The sequence below is a fragment of the Lactuca sativa genome, chromosome 1, assembly GCF_002870075.4.
Source record: "Lactuca sativa cultivar Salinas chromosome 1, Lsat_Salinas_v11, whole genome shotgun sequence".
In the NCBI taxonomy this organism is placed as follows: Eukaryota; Viridiplantae; Streptophyta; class Magnoliopsida; order Asterales; family Asteraceae; genus Lactuca; species Lactuca sativa.
In genome coordinates, this window is record NC_056623.2 from 129,285,682 (window position 1) to 129,307,752 (window position 22,071).

The window sequence follows — 22,071 nt, forward strand, 5'->3', positions numbered from 1 at the left end:
CAAAATTCATATGTGCTGCGTATGCCAGAAAGTGTCACACCTCCAAACCAGAACGGCGGAATCGTTCGAGGGTGGATGACTTCATGTAGTATCGAAACAGTTGAATACATAGTAAAGAAAGTAACACAACCATCATATATATAATTTGAAAGTTACATTGTACAAAAGTACTTGTTTCATAAGAAATTACAATATGATGTCAAAATGCAATTAAACTAACGCCGCAACGTCCCTTCTTCAAAAGCAGTAGTTTACCTGTATTACTGAATCCCTGAGAAATACAAGTAGTTTTGAAAGAGTAGGTCAACATTTAAGTTGGTGAGTTCATAAGTATTTAGAGACAATGTTTGTATGAAATAGAATGAAAATGGTTTGTACATGTTTAAATATTTCTAGAATATCCCATATTTTCTACTATAGTAGATGGTAGTTTAATTGTTCCAAAACTGTAATACAATAGTGCTTTTCATGCCTAAGATTGTAGGTTTATGTATCAATCGCTAAGGCATTTGAAGAAAAACAACCCCGTAAATCAATGTGCTTTTAATACCCCATGTGAGTCTGATAACCAAGATATTTGACCAGGATGCCTATAACAACGTTCTTCAGGCATTGGAAAGTTATGACATTTGTCACCCTAGGTCGGCCTAGTTGTAGATAACATCTTAGGTTCGGGATTGTCAATCCTGTATAGATCTACACACAAGTATCACGCTACCCCTACAAGGGATTATGGTATATAATACAAGACTTATAATGCATACTCGAAAGTACATGAAATGTCTCACAAAACATAGTATAAAACAGATTTACGTATGAAAATGTCCATTCGTTCTTGTATATGAAAGTATTTCCTTGATATAGTATTCATTAGTATGTAAATGTTCATGATTTTCTTGTAAACTATACCTATTATAGTTTCTCAAAATTTGTGTTTCGTTTGTATAGTAAACCCTTGTGTAATGCTGACTTGTTATGAAAAGTATAACTTTTGTAGTGCCGTAAATGAACACATATAATTAAAGTATAAACATAGTGTTTGATTTGTATATATATATATATATATATATATATATATATATATATATATATATATATATAACAACATATTTCATTTCAAAAGACAAGATGTTATCGTGATATTTTTTGCGTACGAATGTTTTCATATAGTAGTTATGAGTCACATATGATTCACGTGATAAAAAGTGTATAATGAAACTTTTATGTAACACACCATAATAACCGTGTGTTTACTTGTATTTCCCCCCTCCCCCCCTTTAAAATCATATAAAAGAATTTATAAAACATTTAAAAGTGTAGATTATAGGGGTATGAACTCACTTGGTTGATAGAAGATAGTGAGATGAAAATTGAGCAGAACTTCGGCTTGTGAAAGTCAATTTTCTAGGGATTCTCGGGAATCTCGGGAATGCAAAACCTTCCTTCAGGACTTGTATGCAAAAATTGGGGCTTCAGGAGGGTCTCGGGACTTAGAAGTAGAGTTTCAGCAAAAGAGAAGAGAGAGTTGAGCACCAAAACTCGAAACCATCGGTTTCTATTTATAGGCTGAGTTTTAGGGTCTCACATCGTGAGAAATGGGAAATTCACATCGTGAGCCTGACCAGGCCTCTTCCTTTAGACTTGACAGGTCTTTGGCAGACTCTGGAACCCATCAATCTGAGACTCACGTTGTGAGCCTTCCTGCTCACCTCGTGAGGCACCTGACAGCTTCATTTTTCGTGTCTTAAACTTGTAAAATCCGTATATTCTACATACGACCTCCATTTTTGACATTCTATATATTCACACGTAGGTGAGAATGTACTCTACAACTCTTGTTTAGACTCCGTCCGCTATTTTTGACCTTAATTTTAATTAATTATTTTTAACATCCGGGACACAAAAAGTCCGTTAAAAACCCATAAATTCTTCATCCGATGTTCGTTTTCATCAGACTTTTCACCGTTGCGTTACTATTTTTGGGACCTTCGATTCTCATTTAGGTTGTTTCGGCCAAAAGTCTCTCGATCTCTATTGCAAGATTTTAGTTGTCTACTGCTATATCTGGATTTTGGAAAAATCATAACTTCCTCATACGAAGTCAGATTTGGACGTTCTTTTTATGTACCTTTACGGTTTAGAGATATCTACAACATTCATTTAGATACATAAGGCTAAAAATACTGTATTGAAACTTCGTGTTTTTTGTTTAATCGGTGTGGTCGGTTTTGTCGGGAATCTTAGAATGGTCATAACTTCTTCGTTATAACTCGGAGTTTAGTGTTTTTAGTATTTCTGTAAACCTTGCCACAATATATAACATGGTACGTAAACGAATAGAGACTTTTGTACATTGTATTTTCAAAGTTAATTTCATTATTTCTGAAGTGGTTACAATACTTGACTTTTTAGGTCATTACATAGAGTTGAAATATCGGGTTGTCACATCATCCCCCCGTTAGAGGGAATTTCGTACCGAAATTTAATGTAAGAAAAACACTTGCATATTAGGGAAAAAGATGTGGGTACTTGTGGTTCATCTAATCTTCGCGTTCCCAGGTGTATTCAGGTCCTCGCTTGCATTCCAGTGGACCTTCACGATGGGTATGCAACTTTGTTTTGTTCTTTTAATTTCCCTATCCATGATTTCAATTGGTTCTTCTATAAAGTGGAGACTCTCATTGATTTTGGTTTCGTCTAGAGGGACGACGATGGTCTCATATGTCAAACATTTCTTCAAGTTCGACACGTGAAAGGTAGGATGTACATTATCGAGTTCCTATGGTAGACGAAGTTTGTAGGCTACCGGGCCGATCCTTGCAAGGATCTCGAATGGTACGATATACCTTGGGTATATTTTTCCACATTTTCCGAAACGTATTAACCCTTTACAGGGCGAGACCTTTAATAGCACTCGGTTCCCGACCTAAAATTCCAAGGGCTTCCGACTTTTGTCCACATAACTCTTTTGTCGGTCTCTTGAAGCCTTTAGTCGTTCACGAATTTATACAATCTTCTCAGTTGTTTCTCTTATGTTTTCCAGGACAGTGAGAGTGTTGTCCGGTACTTGTCCCTTCGCTAGTTGCGTGTCACCTACTTCAGTCCAGCATAGTGGTGATCTGCACTTCCGTCCGTAAGGGGCTTCAAATGGAGCAACTTTAATGCTGGAGTGATAGCTATTGTTGTATGAAAACTCGACTAGTGGTAAATGGGTATCCCATGCTTTACCAAAATCAATTACACAAGCTCTTAGCATATCTTCCAAGGTTTGCATGGTCCTCTCACTTTGACCGTCGGTTTGTGGATGGTAAGCAGTACTCATGTCGAGCCTCGTTCCTAGGGATTTTTGTAACGATTTCCAGAATCGCTAGGTGAACCTACTATCTCTGTCGGAGATAATGGATATTGGTACATCGTGCAGTCGTACAATCTCTCGGATGTAAGTTCGAGTTAGCTGCTCCATCTTATCGGTTTCCTTAATGGGTAGGAAGTGTGCAGATTTTGTTAACCTATCGACAATTACCCAGATGGTGTCTAGCCCACCTGCTGTCTTGGGTAATTTGGTTATGAAATCCATGGTTATCCATTCCCACTTCCACTCGGGTATTTCAGGTTGTTGTAGTAATCCTGATGGCTTTTGGTATTCTACCTTGACTTTGGCACAAGTCAGACACTTGTCCACATAGGTAGCGGTCTCTACTTTCATGTTCGGCCACCAATATAGTTTCTTGAGGTCCAGATACATCTTTTCCAAACCTGGATGCACGGAGTATCGAGTCTTATGAGCCTCTTTCATGACTACGTTTCTGAATCCATCAAACTTCGGTGTCTAGATCCGATTCATGAAGTAATGACCTCTGTCACCCTTGAATTTAAGATTCTTGTCCATTCCTCTTAGGGATTCACCTGCCACGTTCTCTGTTTTCAAGGCTTCCCTATGATCTTCCTTGATTTGTGTGGACAGATGTGAATGGATCGTCATGGTTAAGCATTTCACTCGGCGACCTGAGTATTCTTTTCAACTAAGAGCATCGGCTACTACATTTTCTTTTCCTGGGTGATAGTGAATCTCGCATTCGTAGTCATTAAGTAGTTCAACCCATCGTCTCTGCCTCATATTGAGTTCTTTTTGGTTGAGAATGTGTTGAAGGCTCTTATGATCGGTGAAGATCGTGCATTTCGTGCCATAAAGATAGTGTCTCTAGATCTTTAGCTTGAAAATGACTGCTCCTAGCTCAATATCGTGGGTAGTGTAGTTTACTTCGTGCGTCTTGAGTTGTCTTGAGGCGTAAGCGATGACCTTACCTCGTTGCATTAGTACGCATCCAAGACCTTTATTAGATGCATCATAGTAGTGTTGGGTTTTGAGCATTCTAACACTCCTAAGTGTACATGCAACCCTAAATACCTTGGATCTATGTTTTCTCTATATACATGCAAATATGAACATCCAAGGTATTATCCTAATGTAGCATATAAAACTATCAATATAACAAGATAGAATAGATCCCTCTTTGATGTAGAAAGTCTTCATGAAGCTTGAGTGCCTAGTGCCCCAAGTGTGACACCTCAAATGGTTTACACAACACCAAATACACTTGGAATAACTTGAGAGAAATCTACACTTCATGAAATCGGCTAGCCCTTCCATTACTCACACTAAGTGGCCAATTTTGTCAAGAATAAGATCTTTATATAGTGTTACAATTAGGGTAAACCCTAATTGTCATGACTTTTTCCTTGGATCCATGGGTTCAAATACACCATGGATCATCCATGGACCATCCTATGGGTTTTAGCCCAACTTGATTATCCATGGAGCATTAGCCCACTATACAAGTATGGATGATTTACACAATCAACCCATATATTTAATTAGTCTTCTTTTGATCACTTAATTAATCCTAGATTAATTCTTGATCAATACTAATTAAATAATCTTATTATTCTTATTATTAATATACTAGAACTTATAATATATTAATAACCATAAGTGTCGTATTTCTCTCATTATAGTCTATCCAAGTGCATGATGCCATGCAACCCAAATAGACCATGCCGGGTCGGGTCAAGTCTTACCAATTATAGTTATGGACTTAGACATTAATCCAATATCTCCCACTTGGGTAAGTCTAAAACTAATATTGCGTATGACTTTAGGAACCGACTGGCAATCATAGCTCTCAAAAGCTTCTGTCGAACTCTGACCTTGTAGATGAACTCTGACCTTTGTCAGTGACTTGTCCATTAGATAAGGGATCATATATTCCTCCATTCTGGATATCATATGGACTGAGACATGGATTATAATCATTCTCTCTGTCCATTTGTTGTTTCCCGATTTCCGATTTATGACGACTGACTAATTGAACAAATCAAATCAGTCCTGGCCCGGCCGAGCAATTCCATTTGTCATCATCAAATCATCGAGGGCCCCACAGATATCGCTTTTATCCCGAAGGTAAAAGGAATGGATAAACTTCGACTCATATGGCTTGTTCTACTACTTATTGAATCATACACAAAGGCACGTTTTATAGCACTGAGTTACCGAATGTGTTTTCGTGCAATCAATGTACAACCAACTCATAGTAGCAACTCATATGTCTAGGTTTGAAGAATATAAGATATTATCGTCTCATGATCACTCGTGATAAAATCCATAAAGTGATTCTAATGAGCGCGGGTTGAATCCAATACTCAGAACTTATGAGCACTCATGAGTGTTGTAGCCCTTTGTCCAACACCTTAGACCTCTACAAGCCAACCCATGACAGTCGTAATTCATATCTACTTCCAACATATGACCGACTGTGGATGGTTTGAATAACTTAGTCATTCCGGAAGAATAACCTAGTTTATTCGGGAAGTCAAAACATGCAAAGTGAAACACAATAATAATTGAATCCAATATGGTATCAAAACCTATGAACATAAATAAAACACCTTTTATTTATCACCATATGATTACACATTATTCATTGTATACTGTTTCAGCTATCAACTTTATTCTTGAATTTAAAACAATAGTTGTCCCATGCTGCAAGCATGTACACTATGTTTTTCTAAACACTAGTCATGCCATACACCAAGTATGCATACCATGTTTGTCTATGATCTTTACTTTGTGAACTAGATCCATTGAACATAACTTCAATAATTCCCTTTTCACACTCCCAAATCCTTACTGCAAATGCAAGAATTCCAAATTCATGCCATTTACTGAAATCTGTTAGATTCTAAACTTATATGCATTGATCTTCTTGTAATGATTATGCACAAAATCAGAAAGACTTGACAACAACCATTACAGAGCATTCCAAAGGAGATCAGCTCCTTAGAAACATCCTTCTTGCATTAACTTTCCTAATCTTAAACAGATTGAAAATTCTAACTTTGAAACATTTCCAGATTCCATTTTGACTTATCCCTTCTGAACAAGAGTTGCCTCCTTACAGACTATGTCAATATGGTCTTTCCAGAATTATCACTATACTTCCAACTGTCCTTGAGCACCCAATCTTTGGTAAACCTTAGATTGTCCTCGACAATTGTTTAATCCTTTTAGTCATATCCAGTTCTAAACTTTTTCCCTGCTTAATGCCCCAGGCATTTGGAACATTTTAGAAACGATGAATATAGCACATATAATCGATCCTATATCCGAAGCATATGGGAATCGATTCATGATGTCTCACATAAAGAGTAAACCAGTCTTTTGCTATAATATGTCCATTTCAATTTGCCAAGTTCTCATAATTCAGATTATGAAAAGGGATTCCATAATCATAATCGAATTTTAGAATGCAAACAATGGACTCATATACAAAATTTCCTAAAGGGATGCCGTAATCATAATCGAATTTTAGAACGCAAACAATGGACTCATATACAAAATTTCCTTATGTTGAGCCATTCCAACATGAAATTCATATATATCCTTGACTAAATGATTAAAACCTCATGATCTAAGCTTATAGATTTGAGATGAAGTATAATTTCCTCTCCCTTAATTATAGCAGAAGAACTCTTTCCCAATTGAAACTTTTGTTTTCTATAATTAACATTGCTAACTTGCAATACTTATTATAATTATCATGCTCCTACTAACATGATGATTATTAGCATAACACTTATGCTCCCACTAGCTTTGACATGTACTCATAAATCAGCTAACTTTCTTACCAAAGTTCAGATTTCTGATACTAGATTGTTTTGAAAAAACTTTATCAAAATCATACACCTTCCCTTAGATAGCAAACTTGTGTGTCTAAGCAATTATGAAGAGGGATGCCGTAATCATAATGGTTAGACCTTTTTGCCACTTCTCACAAGTCCAAGTTAGTGTGCCGGTAAACCACACACGCTCCACTAACGACTTTGAGAATGCAAATATCACAATTGCTATCTAGCTAAAATCTACTTAGTGAAAGTGTTTCCTCACCATCATTTTCATGAATCGGAGAGAAACCATATTACACTTAGATTTAATGGTGTATGTGTTCTTATCCATGTGAATTGTCAAAACCATAGACACAAGACAAGGATAATGACAAATCCACACTCATATGGATTGAACTCAATCTTAATTTCTTGCCACCTGGCAGCTCAAGGGCCTACTGTCACACCCCGAAAACCGAAGGCGGAAACATTTTCGAGGTTGACTCTACGTTGAGTATCAAATCCAATATACATAGTAAGTAAAGTGAAACAAACATTACATTACATATTAAAAGTTTTACAATTTGGTTCAAAAGACATAGTTTATACAGTTGTGATACATAATACAGATATAAACAAAATGAACGAGCCTTGTACGCACACGATCCTGAACCAAGTAAGTCTTTGGGTACCTGTACTATCGTTGACCTGAGAACACAAGTAGTTTGAAAATCAGCATAACGCTGGTGAGTTCATAAGCAGTTTTGTGAAAATGCATATGTCTCCTTTCTGTTTCTGAAAATGTAACACACGCCAAGAAAATCCCATATTTTCTTAAAAGTTGGTTGTTGTTTCACAAAAGTAAAGTATGGTTTAGTTATCCAATTCATTGTTTTATGTCTTTAATGTATCAGTGTATTCCCAGGAAAATCCCATACCTTCCTGAAGAGTAGTTATTGTAAAAGATGTAATGTTATTCAGTTCGTTACTCTTTTTTGATTATGTGTATGTTACCCAGGAATGCCCCATGCTTTCCTGTATGTTAGTTTTCAATGTAAAAGATGTATTCTGTTAGACCTAGTTATGTACAAGATTTCCCAGGAAGGTCCCATACCTTCCTGAATGTGGTTTATCATTTGTAAAAGATGTAAAAGATGTAAAAGATGTAAACTGAATCCTGGTTATCTGTAAAATGTAGTATGTGGTTCATTATTACTATAAGTAAATCTCTGTTATCCTAGTTGCGAGTTCCATAACCATACTAAAGACTGAACCTGTGGCAATAAGTAGTCCACAGCCTTGTGGCAATAAGTAGTCCATAATCCTTATGACTTTCGTCACCCTTGAACCATTTCGGTTCGGCTGTAGCTAGCAGCCAGGTGTGGGGTAGTCAGCCCCGTATAGATCTATACACTCAAGTCACGCTCTCTAAATCCCAGAGATTTTGGTTACAGGTGTAGTCCTCCACTCGCGTATCTCTGTGGAGTGTTCGCCGAGGACGTGTCTCCAATCATACAGAATAACAAATTTACTAGTAATAATAGGATAATCCTCCATTCGCGTACCTCTGTGGAATGTTACCGAGGACAAGACAGTGTACGAATTATATTGTTCATGTGTTATAATGTCATGCTTTTAACTGATGAAATGTAGAAAACATTTGTGAAATACATAAAACATAACCGTTTATAAAATCCATTTCACAAATAAATGTTTAAGTGAGCTGTATGTTCTACTGGTTATCAATTACGTATATCAATATTAAAAGCATATGGAATGTGAAACACACACACACGAAAATAAGTTTTGAGTACAAGAAAACCCTTGTACTTTGCTTGTGTTCCCCCCTGAAAACAGTGAAAAACAGTGAAAAAGGTAGGGGTATGAATTCACCGGACTCGGGAATGTGTCGGTTTTTGGATAGTAGACGTTGGTTCGGGGTTTGATTACTCACGATGTCCCTATGTAAAATGCAATAATGTCCATATATATACAATTAGGGATACATTCACTTATCATATGGAACATTACACTCCAATGAGGTTAAACACCTCAAAACGAGCGTCTGAAGTGACCCGGGTGACATCTTCGGACATGTAATGGAACTAGGGACTTGGGACTTGAGTTTACTCTCCATAAATAAACATTTAAATGAGTTTACAACCACTAAACACACCCACACAGGAGTTTACGTCCGTAAACTCATGTTGGTGTGATTTTGATGGTCTAAGGGCTTAAATGGACATGGGGATTGCTAGAATGGATTATCTAAAATGCCTTGGAACACTTGGAAAGAATTTACAACATTAAAAGGGAGTTTACGGCCACCCCATAAGAGTTTACGGCCGTAAACTCACCTATGGCCTAGGAAAATTGATTTGAGCTTCATAGGACAATCACATGTGATTCTAACTAATTTTCCAAGCCTTGCTATGAATTTAGAACATCATTTAACACATTTATTGGAGTTTACGGCCTAGAGGTATGTTGTAAGGCCGTAAACTCTCCTTTACCCATGAAAAAGATAGTTTTTGATGCTTAAAACAATCGCATGTGATTCTAGAAATTTATACAAGCCATTTGAGTGTATTTGATGCATCATTAACATGGTTTTATGAGTTTACAGCCAAGGGTATGCTCCTAGGCCATAAACTCTTGTAAATGATACTTTTGATATGTTTCAAACCCATAAACTATTTTTAGATGCATCTAGATTTTACCACAAGGCCATTGGTTGAGTTTCAAGGCATTTGGACAAGTTTTAAGGCTCTAAATCCCCAATTAAGAGGAGTTTACGGCCCAAGAATATGTCTTGGCCGTAAACTCTCTTATGTCCCCCAAAAAGCATGTTTAAGGTGTTTAGATACTAAAATAAATATCCCACAAGTCATATCTAAGTCCCAACTATGATTTGGAAGGGTTAATTGGCTCAAAAACCCCTTTGAATATGAGTTTACGGCCCACGAATGTGTCTTGGCGGTAAACTCACTTTTGTCACTTAAAATCAATGTTTTAATTGTTGTAAGTCCTTTCCATTAAGTCATTAAGCCATTACTAATGTCTAACATTGCTTAGGAGGGGGTTTTAGGGCTTAAAAACCCCATTGATAGGAGTTTACGGCCCAAGCTAGTTCCTTGGCCGTAAACTCATGTTCTTGGTCCCAAATCACAAATTAAACACAAAAATGAAGGCTAAAGAGGTTGAATAACAAGTTAGGGGTGTTACCTCTTTGATTTCAATCCTTAATTCTTTGTTTTGGACCTTGATTTTTGGGTTGAGGAGAGAGGTTGTGAGTGTTTAGTGAGAAATTGGCCAAAGGCTTCAAATGAAGTTTCAAAACACTTTATATAGTGTTCAGGAATTGAACACGACGGAATTCTACTCGATACCGACGTTAAGTGAGGCTTTTGGTCACTCCCGACCAAATTGTCGTGACTCGATATGGCCGATTCTATAATTATTTCGATCACTAACGTGGGGTGTTAAAATGATTTTTAAACGTATTAAGACACCCATTAAGTCATTTTAGGTCAATATAAACTAATAACTTAATAAAATGGCGAAATTGGAAACGAAATTGAAGATGACGTCTAGTTGATCGGATTGGATTACAAGTTGTGGTACAAGAAGTGACATGAAATTTCGGGTTGTTACACCTGCCATTTCTTCCAAGTTGTTGTGCAACCAATTGAGAATTCTACAAACTCATATGCAAAGCCAACTTTAACTGGAATGGGCACAAAATATGTCAACATGACAGGTTATAAACCTCAAGTCGTGTGCTAGTGCAGAACTTCAGGTTTTATTCTTGATTAGTTCTTGAGACTTTCAAGACCTTTAAGACTCCCACTTTCCTCTTTACCTATAAGACTCCCTTGTCAAATATCCAAGAGATAGTGCAGATTCTAATCAAGACAAACACTTCACAAAATTGGCCTAAGTTGGTCTTTGTTTTATCCAAAACATCACAACTTACCGATTTCAAATGTACAAGAGTAGAAAACTTTTACTCTTACATTTGACAAGTGTTTTAAACATTCTTTAAGATATGTCACTCAAATTACAATTTTGGAGTATGACTCTAAGACTTGTATTGGAACGAAGTATGACTCATCTTCTTGATTTAACCATTTCAATAATTCAAGTTCCTCTTCTTAGTCATAAGAATGCACTAAGATTTCCTTAGAGAACTAATTGTGCTATGGTTTCTTAATCATTAAGATGATCACAAAATTGATACTAAAGTACTCTCCCATCTTTTCAGATTTGAGAAACTTTTATCCTTCTGCCTAATTTGATTCTTCTTATTCGCTCTGTTATACATTGGAACCTTTTCCAATGTCTCAGAATTACACTTAAGCTTGTAAGTATAACCATATTTACTAAGCTTTAGTAAATTATGACGAATAATCTTATCGATCTTTTGTGGTGGACTTGACCAGTGCACAAGAATGTGTACTAGATCCCTTAGTCCTTCACTTGACTCACACGTCCATGTGAAAAAGTAATTAGTCTTAATTTTCCAATACTTGAAAGTTCTCATTCATCATGCTATATAACTTGCATGATTCCAAGTTCCGGTCCAAATAAACTTGGGTGATGAGAATCTTTTCATATTTGGTAAATTTTGACATTATCACAAATGAAAGAATCAATATCGTATTTCCACTATTGCTATTAATGGAATCATATAAGCAACAATTTTTCCACAAATGCCATTGTAAGGATATTTTAAAATAAATAAAATCAAAAATTTTCTTTTATTTTAAAACTTTGCAGAAAAACTAATCCTTACAATCCATATGAAAACTTGTTGTTATCTATTCCTAAGCAATATCTCATAACTCTTAAGAAGTAGCTCAAGAATCCGATCTTCAACCTATGCGATAGAAATCCATCTACGCCATCAGATTCAACATATTCTTTCTTTAAGTTTCTTCACTTTTCTTTGATTCTTAAAACATCACCATGTGACCCAGTCACCTCATGTATCAAGAATCTCATAATAGAGACTTAGCAGAGTTAGATAGTGGACTTTACCTGAAGTAGTGTCAAACTTATTGACATTAACATCCTTAGGTAAATTTGGCAGTTTTGCAACTAATGCCCCTTTCTTTGGCAATATAAACATATGGACCCTTTCATAATGGTACACGGGACTATCACAGACTTAGCTTTTCTCTTTACCATTTGGTCAACCGAGTTGACTATGGCCGATCCCTTTCCATTAGGAAGAGAATGCTTTTTCTGGATTTCCTGTGCAACTATTGTCAATGTCCATCAACTTTTAAGAAAGTTGATCTTAACAAATAGATTAGATCATTAAGGGTCTTGTCATTGTCTGTTTCATAGGTGTCCCAAAGGAACTCACTATGTGACTTAGAAAGTTATTGAACCACCAACTTTCTCAAGACTTTGACACCCAACTCTTCCGGCTTGTCAATATGTGACTACATCTCCAAGATGTGACCACACCTAGACCTTGCCTTGCCAAATGGGCTTGAGTGACCTTGAACTTGTGGGTTGGGGAGAATATTTGGAGGAGGTGAATGAAGTATGATTTCCAAGGGACATCATCTTCATTAGGAAAGTTTGTTTCAAGAGATTTGGGAAGATCATAAATGTCTAAACCAAACATCTTTTGGGAGATATTCAAGATAGTTGACTTAAAGTCCTTAATATAACACCCAATATGAAATATTAAGGCTAGGACCCAACAAACTATTTTATAACTTAGAAGAGGGATACCGTAATCCATGCTATAAAATATTTGAAGGTAGGTGAATGACGATTCACCAATTTCCACCAAGATAAACGAAATGTATTATTAGGTTTTAATTGGTTTTAAAACTCCTAGATCTTTTGAGATTCATTGAACTGTGCAATGGCATGTTTCAAATCTCGAGTGTGCCCTTCAGGTTTTGTGACTGGGATTCCGAGGATCACAAAACAAGGTGTGAAGTAACCATGCAAATTACTTGATACCCTTAAGTGTTTACCTCTCAATCGATGTGACGGTTAACCACACACGCTCCATCGATACTATGATAAACATTAAGTTACCCTTTGCCTACCTTGTTAAATACGAGTTAGTGTACCGGTTAACCACACACGCTCCACTAACCGACTTAAAACAAAGTGCAAAGTGTAATTTCATGGATTAGCACCTTATTCACATTTTCCTAAGTAACTAAGATTGGGTATTATTAAGAGTTTAGTTACTTAGTATTTATCATTAATACTTCTAATGAAGGGAGAATTATAGTCCTGTCAAACCCATTCGGCTAACGATCCTCCACCAGTCAAGCAAGCGGTGGGTGAGAGTGGACACCCATTAAGTTGCCATTTTATAGGCAACAACTTTATACCCACCTTATAGACCGGCTTCGTGAATGAGACGTAGTAGCGGTAAGACTGACTTTACTCTTATACATATATATTATTAACTTATAATATTATAAAGTATAAGGGTTGAATTTTAACTTTTTAAAATTCTAAGGGCTAACATGGAATTAAAGTATTCATAAGAGAAAACTTTACAAATTCCAAAACTTGAGGGCAAGTTTTGAAACTATTCAAAACTAATTAATTCCATAACTTAAGTGTTTAAAGTAGTTTTAATCCAAAAACTCTTCAAGTTCCATAACTTGAGGACAAGTTATGGAAGACTTTAAACTAACAAAAGAACTAAAATTTTCCTTTATTTTATAACTTATGGAATTAATTAAGGTGACACTTTTATTTATTTATTATTTAATGAAGAGACTCTTGGTCCTCCATAACTTGAGGACAAGTTAGAAGTCATAAACCCATTTAATTAGAACTAGACTCTTCATTTTTGTAACCTTTGCCAACTATTATGAGTTTAATGAAACTTAAATGTGACTTTTCATATAACTTGAGGACAAGTTACAAAAACACATTTTAGAATCAACTCTTAGATTAATTTGGATTGAAAACAACTATTTCACTCAACTTTTCTATTTATCTATGCAACTCATAAGAACAAGATAATTCAAATCAAACTTTTTCATGTAATTAGTCTAAACCTTAAACTAATACAAAACGTGAATCTATTGACAATTATCTTTGAAAATGGATTAGCATGAACATTACCACATCAAAAACAAGTTTATAAGTTCAAAAACATCTTAGGGTAATATTCCTAGTCCAATTCCAGCCAAAAAAGTCGAATTTATGCTGTCTGGGGGTCCAACTCGTCGAGTGCACGAACCAACTCGGCGAGTGGGATGCATTTTTCCTTGGACTCGGTGAGTCTGCTCGGCAGACATCATCAAAACTCGATTTTCCAGCTTTTTTTGCAAGTATAACAAGAAAACAAGCCTAGGCTCTGATACCACTATTGGGTTTTGAGCATTCCAACACTCCTAAGTGTACATGCAACCCTAAATACCCTGGATCTATGTTTTCTCTATATACATGTAAATATGAATATCCAAGGTATTATCCTAATCTAGCATATAAAAGTATCAATATAATAAGATAGAATACATACCTATTTGATGTAGAAAGTCTTCATGAAGCTTGAGTGCCTAGTGCCCCAAGTGTGACACCTCAAATGGTTCACACAACACCAATACACTTGGAATAACTTGAGAGAAATCTACACTTCATGAAATCGGCTAGCCCTTCCATTACTCGGACTAAGTGGCCGATTTTGTCAAGAATAAGATCTTTATACAGTGTTACAATTAGGGTAAACCCTAATTGTCATGACTTTCCATTTCCTTGGATCCATGGGTTCAAATACACCATGGATCATCCTATGGGTTTTAGCCCAACTTGATTATCCATGGAGCATTAGCCCACTATACAAGTATGGATGATTTACACAATCAACCCATATATTTAATTAGTCTTCTTTTGATCACTTAATTAATCCTAGATTAATTCTTGATCAATACTAATTAAATAATCTTATTATTCTTATTATTAATATACTAGAACTTATAATATATTAATAACCATAAGTGTCTTATTTCTCTCATTATAGTCTATCCAAGTGCATGATGGCATGCAACCCAAATGGACCATGTCGGGTCGGGTCAAGTCTTACCAGTTATAGTTATGGACTAAGACATTAATCCAACAAGTAGACCACGAAGTCTTCTGTTCCTTCTGGAAAGGACAATATAGGTGCGCTACATAGTGCTTGCTTGAGTGCTTTCAATGTAGTGTCTTGTCTTTCTTTATAATCGAAAGTAACACGCTTTTGGGTCAGGGTGGTAAGTGGTTTGGCAACCTTCGAGAAGTTTTGTATAAACCTTCGGTAGTATCCAGCAAGGCCCAAGAATTGTCGAATTTCCATTGGGGGGTTCTTCTAGCTAACCAATTCTCGGTTGCTTTGATTTTGGAAGGTTCCACGTGTAATACGTCTTTGCTAACCAGGTGACCTAGGAAATCTACCTTCCGAATCCAAAATTCTCACTTGGAGAATTTTGCGTATAGCTTCTCTTTTCTTAGCGTTTCCAAGACTTGTCGTAGGTGTTAACCGTGGTCCTCTTTAGTCTTCGAATAGATGAGTATGTCATCTATGAATACGATCACAAACTTTTCTAGAAACGAATAACGCACCCGGTTCATTAAGTCCATGAACACCGTTGGTGCATTTGTTAATCCAAACACTACAAGAAAAAAGGCCTTTTACGACGCGCAAAATACGACGCTCATTGATCTATGTTACGCAAAGGAGAGTGACATTAGAAAAATGTCATCTCTTCAAAAAATTTAAGGATAGAAGACACGCATTATTGCGCGCCCTTAAATTAGTGTCTAAAAAAAACACGGAGGGCACCTATAATAAAATGCGCGTCGTCTAAGGGTGTCGCTTTATATTTTTTAATGGAACGCGCGTTCCATCCATTAATAGTGGGGGAAAGGGGGAAATGAAATTCTGAAAAAATTAAAAACCCCGCCATGCTCTCCTCTACCTTCTTTCAATCGTTCTTCTCTCTCTCTCTCTCTCTCTCTCTCTCTCTCAATCAAATACCAAAAATTGACTATTGTTGGAACTAGGGTTCCGGTTCTTAGTAAAATCGAAGGTTTTTTGGTCACCAGGCCATGAAATTGATCAAAGGGGTACAGTTTATAGTGATTTCCATATCAAGTAGAACAGTAGCTCCATTAAAGTCAAGGTCTCGAAACTCCATGTTCAATCACCATCAACATTCTACTTCTTTATTTGTTCCAGAGGTTTGTCTTCCTTTATTACGAGTTTTATAACCTTTTTAATCAAACTCAATTATCCCTCGATACCTAATGTTATCTTTTGTGTTGTTGCTTCTGCTCTGTTCTTCTTGAAACCTCCCCACACTCTCATGTCGAAACATAATTTATGATATCAAGTTGGAAATCAATAGAAATGGCTATGAAGGTCGGTTGGGTTGGACGATTCTCTGGAGGATGAGAGATTTTGGACATGGCAGATCGTAGGGCTACAGAGATTGAGCTTGATACCATGGAGGGTTTTGCGTCAAGGGAAAAGCTCCACCATCATCTCAACGACCAAGGTTGGTTAGGGTTTCTGTTTTTTTTTTTCTGTTTTTTCTTTTTCTCCTTCCCCAGTTGAAATTTCTCTTTGGTATGTGCTAGTTCTCTCTCTAGCTTCTCATTTTTTAAGATTAATTGTTAGTGGAAATAGGTTTTAGTTTCATTGAAATGTTCTCTTTTGCTTCCTTTTCTCTAATGAGCATTATCTGTTCTATTTCATATCTAATTTATATGGTCTGATTCTCTTTTTGTTTATTGGGTTTTATGTGTTAATCTGTGATAAAAATAAGTTCACTTTTTTGTGCAGGTTTCTTGACTTGAAGTTTAATTTGTCTATCATATTTAGAGATAATAAACGAGTCTCTGGGAGGTATGCAATGAGCTTTAAGTAGGTCAATTCATAGATCCCATGAATCCAAGTGCACCACTTGCATGAGTTGGATGAAGTTGTGGGTTACATGAGCCTGTGTTACCCTTTTGGGCTAACTGCCTCGGTTCTGTTTGGAAGACATCATAAGGCCATATTACAATCTCCAAAAAAAACTTTCCTTGTTGTTCTTTGCTTTAACTTCATCAGCCTCCAGATCTAATATTAATTTTTCTCTTAGATTCAGAAATTGATAAATCTCTTAAACAAGGTTTATCCCATTTTTTTCTTCAGTAGTGTAGAAAGACATGTTGCCAATGTATACGGTTGTTGAATTTTGGAGTGCGTGTTCATATTCTTATTGTGTTCCTGGAAACCTTTTGTCACGATACGCTGAAATCTTTGTTGGATCCTGTAACATTAACATAGGTAATGAATAGAATGCACACTGATAAGCGATATTGGTAATTTAGTAATTTTAAAAATAGGCAAAATATTGGATATTACCTTGAACAGCAACGCCATTGCACCTTATCTGAAAATGAAGACAAGTAGTATATTGTGTTGTTACTCTCGAGTTAATAGTTACACATGCTTATAGAAACAAATCTGATGATGTTTAAATTAGTATGACTATCACATTTGTTGCATGAAATTATTCTTACAGAACCAACTCTGATGATGTTTAAATTAGATGAGAAGCTGAAGTTGATAGAATCTCGTCTGGAAAGCAAAGTATTTACTAAACCACCTCAATACTCAACCCCTTTTACATTGTTTTCATCATATTGTTACATATAACAAGATACACTTTTTGTTATTGTAGAATTGAGGGCCCACTTCAGGCTTACATCCTCGTTGACGTACATCACGTGATATTCCTCCGGTGTGGAGTTAAGAATTTGGGGGTTTCTTTCAAGAAGCAAGTAAAATGTACAACAACTAAAGTTTACTTGGTCTCAAATTCTTCTTGCCCAGGTTGTTTTTCTTCCCTCATTGTACTTTTAGTTTTCCCGCATCTTCTTATAGTTCCGAGATGCTTTCCATGTGCTTATAAGCTTGCTGGTGTTTACAAACTTATTGGCACGCATAAACTCATTTATATCTTGTAATCATCTTCATGTTTAATAAGAATATATATTGCACATTTTGATTGTAGTCTGAGGCTTGTAAGGTTTTCAGGTCATATTGAATTAAAACTGCATAGGCTAAGTTGATGAACTGTTGTGAAGTGTATGTTGCTTTACGCTAATATATGTTTATGTTTTCAGGTTCCAATGGCTCCAAAACAGCCAAACACAGGACTCTTTGTGGGTCTAAATAAAGGGCATGTTGTCACCAAGAAGGAATTAGCACCTCGTCCTTCCGACAGAAAAGGGGTAAGTAACAAATCATGATATCTAAATTGTGTTGAGTTTCTTTTGGTTAAATTAATGGTTGTGTTTCTTTGGATTATATATAGAAAACAAGCATAAGATCACACTTCGTGAGAAACCTTATCATGTATATTTGAGATCTTTTGTCTTTAAAATAAAGGGCTTTGAATCATACCTTGAGCTATAGAACTCAAACGGAATCACGGGTGCCTATGATTCTGTTTTCCATCAGATCTATAGTCATATTGTAAAAATCATACCTTGAGCTATAGAACTCAAACGGACCCCAAACCAGTTCCCAAAGTTCACAAATTGAGTTGGATAACTTTCTTAAGCAGGCCAACCTCACTGGTAAGGACTTTATCTATGTGCAAGAATGGAATCTTTGCTGTTAGGTCTGATTCGGGTCTGTTCTGATATGTCATTTTGTTTTCATCATTTATAAGGCTTGGAAAAGGATCCAGAGTGATTCCAAGTTTCTATATGTTCCTGATATTATGAATTTAAGATCTGGAGCAGATGGGGTGTTATTTCCAATTATAAATTGGTTAGAATTGATCCAGACTCCAGATCAGTGGGCAGTCACCAGCTTTTACTAGTGTTGTAATTGTCCACAATGTGAATTTTATATCCGGAGCTTGGGAAATGCTTTTCATTCAATTCCAACTCTGAGACTTTCATTTGTATGTCCTTTACTTCTCTGAATTTTGGTACGGACGAATTCTACTTACAAGTTGGGTAGAATTGGCCAACCTCACTTGACTGTCTTGTTGGAGACAGAAGTGATACACCTTTTTGTAAAATTCATATTTAATTCATCCTTTGGAGTTAGAAGGAGTTCTTTATAGTTCTGGAATCCTGAATAATCATAGTTTCCTATAAAATTTAGTTAAAGCTATGTTTCTGTTTTAGAGTTTGGAGTAAATCCATTTTGAAAAGCAGGTCTGTTTTAGAGACCTTGTTGTGATTACTCTTTTCTCAACTCATAGCTTCATTACTTCTCCTTTCTAACCTTTAGTCCTTCTAAGATGGGTTTTAAAAGTTTAAAATTTTTGCAAGTGTGCTATTGAAAATGAATAGCTGTACAGCTCTTTGTTGTATCTCAGTATCAATGCATGTTTCATATCTGTCAATGTGTGTGAAATTAAATATTATCAAATTTTGCATATACAAAAAAAAAGTGTAGCTCCTATTTATTATAAACTCACTTGCTGAATATTGCCCAGATCTGGTTTTGTAATTCGGGATCTGGTGGTTGAGAGTGCATCAAAATCTTTGCGTATGTTGAGAGAAGAATGGATATTGTTGGAGTCCTGTAGAAACAAAAAAAAAAATAGATGATGATCACAAAAGAAAACATAGATGTATAGAAATAGAAATACTCAGGATACAGTAGGAAGCTTCTCATGTATAATGACAAAAATGTCCTTTGGGCTACACCCAGGTCGTCTGGCCAAAAGATGGCTGTATTCTCCAAGCAGATAAGCGCTAACCTGCATAATGACATCAGCATACAGTTGTCTATATATGTGTAGGAAATATAAGATATAATCTACATACCTTCACCATTGTCTCATGTATTGCAGGCTTATCAAGATATTCTCTAGCTTTGAGGGCTGCATAAGGCTAATGATTAAAAAAAGAAAAGTGAGTCAGTAGTAAGTCCTATGAACTTTAATAATGCAGATACCAATCTACATTCTACAATACCAAATTAATTAGAATATTCATGAATCAGAATGGAGATTCTAAAGATCATCATCCAAATGCACCAAAATTTAGAGTAAGATCGAACCACTATTAATGAAGGTATTCTACTGGGCTAGGATGCTTGTTGTTTGGATATGGAGCCATGGAAGAACTTGGACCCTTCCGTGTTAACAGTGATGGAAAAACACTCTACCCCAACCACTATGCATGGAACAATGGTAACAAAAATTCCTTTAATTACTATGTCCCATTCACATCACTTATAATCTTAGTCCCTGTCTTGCAGGTGCATGCCTAACCCTATAAAACCTTTGCTTTTGAGGTACTAACTGTTTTCTCCTGGAATTTTTTTTGCCTGAGATTTTTTGCTGCCAGCTATCCCTTCGGGACCACTCTTATGTATTATGTTAAAAGCACCAATTCAGAAATTTGCTGATTATGTAAGTCAGCTTTCCTCTTCCTTTTTGCTTTTTATTATTTATGCACCCTTATGCCACAAATCTCTTTATTTATCATACTAAATATGCAACCATCCCTTATTTTACTCCTAACTTGTTGTATAATTCATTCATGTAAGCTGCATATATGTTGCATAAAATAAATTGGTAAAAGTAGACATGTGAATTATGCATCTGTTATCTCAAATCTTACATTTATTTTTATTTATGTTATTGTTTTTTCCAGCTTTTAGGTGTTGGTGTCAAGCTTGTTGGAAATACAGTGTGGAGTACCCTCTTTCATCAATTCTTAATAGTGATGTCACGTGAGAAATCATTTTTCTTTTTGTTAAACAAGTCTTTATTATCATGTATTAGGTCATACCATGGGTAAAAACAGCCTTGCCCCTGGTTCCGGGGTTGTCACAAAATACTTGACTTTTTAACTTTGTTTGTGGTTTCATTTAGTAATAATCCTTCTGAGGGGGTGTTTGTTGGGCTGCTTCTTTCAATGTCATTAACAACAGTGGTAAGTAAAATCTTACTACTATGAACCTCTTTTGCTTAAACCTACCTTATTGACTTGTAGCTGATTAAACATTAAATTAATTATGCAGGTTTTGAAGTTTTTGATGGAAAAGAATAGTGTTAATGCTCTTCCTAGAAAAGTATGTTGGTATTTTAGGAAATTTGGCTAATAATTTAGTTAATTATATAAAAAATATTGAAATCTTACATTTGTCTACTATTGGAATGATTATTTGTAGTATTACATTTGTCTACTATTCGAATGATTATTTGTATAACATTAACTTTTGTGCAATGCATTGTATTATTTGTATATGGTATTTTATTTTCCATTATGTGACATAAAATGCAAATTTAATATGAAAATAAGTAAATACATAAATAATTTTTTTTAAATTTAAAATTACGATACGCAAAAATGTCTGTCATCTTCATTTATGACATGGCCTTTCTTGACAGGGGCTTTCTTGATACGCATTGCGTGTCATTAACACGCGCGTCGTAAGGTTACGACACGCGAATGCGTGTCGTCTTCCTTTATGACAGGGCCTTCCTTGATACGCATTGCGTGTCGTAACCGCGCGTCGTAAATGCGTGTCGTAAATGCGCGTCGTAAATGCGCGTCGTCTCTAGACGACGCGCAAATGCGCATCGTCTATCTTTATGACATGGCCTTCCTTGACACGCATTTGCGCGTCGTCTGAGCCATTTACGACGCGCAATGAGCGTCGTAAAAGGCCTTTTTTCTTATAGTGAAAGGGCATTACTACAAACTCGTAGTGACCTTAACGAGTTCGAAAAGCTGTTTTGGGAACATCTCCTTCCAAGACTCGTAGTTGGTGGTACGTGGATCTTAAGTCGATCTTTGAGAAATAACTCGCTCCTTGGAGTTGGTCGAACAAGTCGTCAATGCGTGGTAAGGGATATCGGTTCTTGATAGTGAGCTTGTTGAGTTCCCGGTAATAGATGCACATGCGGAAAG

At 36.1% G+C, this 22,071-nt stretch overlaps 1 long non-coding RNA gene across 1 annotated transcript; it reads right to left on the reverse strand.

Annotated features, from left to right (window-relative positions):
- Nucleotides 1-19,498: 19,498 nt before the first annotated feature.
- LOC111885260 (uncharacterized) lies at nt 19,499-20,029 on the reverse strand. The gene is made up of 3 exons (XR_008226662.1): nt 19,975-20,029; nt 19,623-19,907; nt 19,499-19,540 (listed from the first exon to the last, which is right to left on the reverse strand). It is a non-coding gene; the product is annotated as an uncharacterized LOC111885260 (long non-coding RNA).
- Between the last annotated feature and the right edge of the window lie 2,042 nt (nt 20,030-22,071).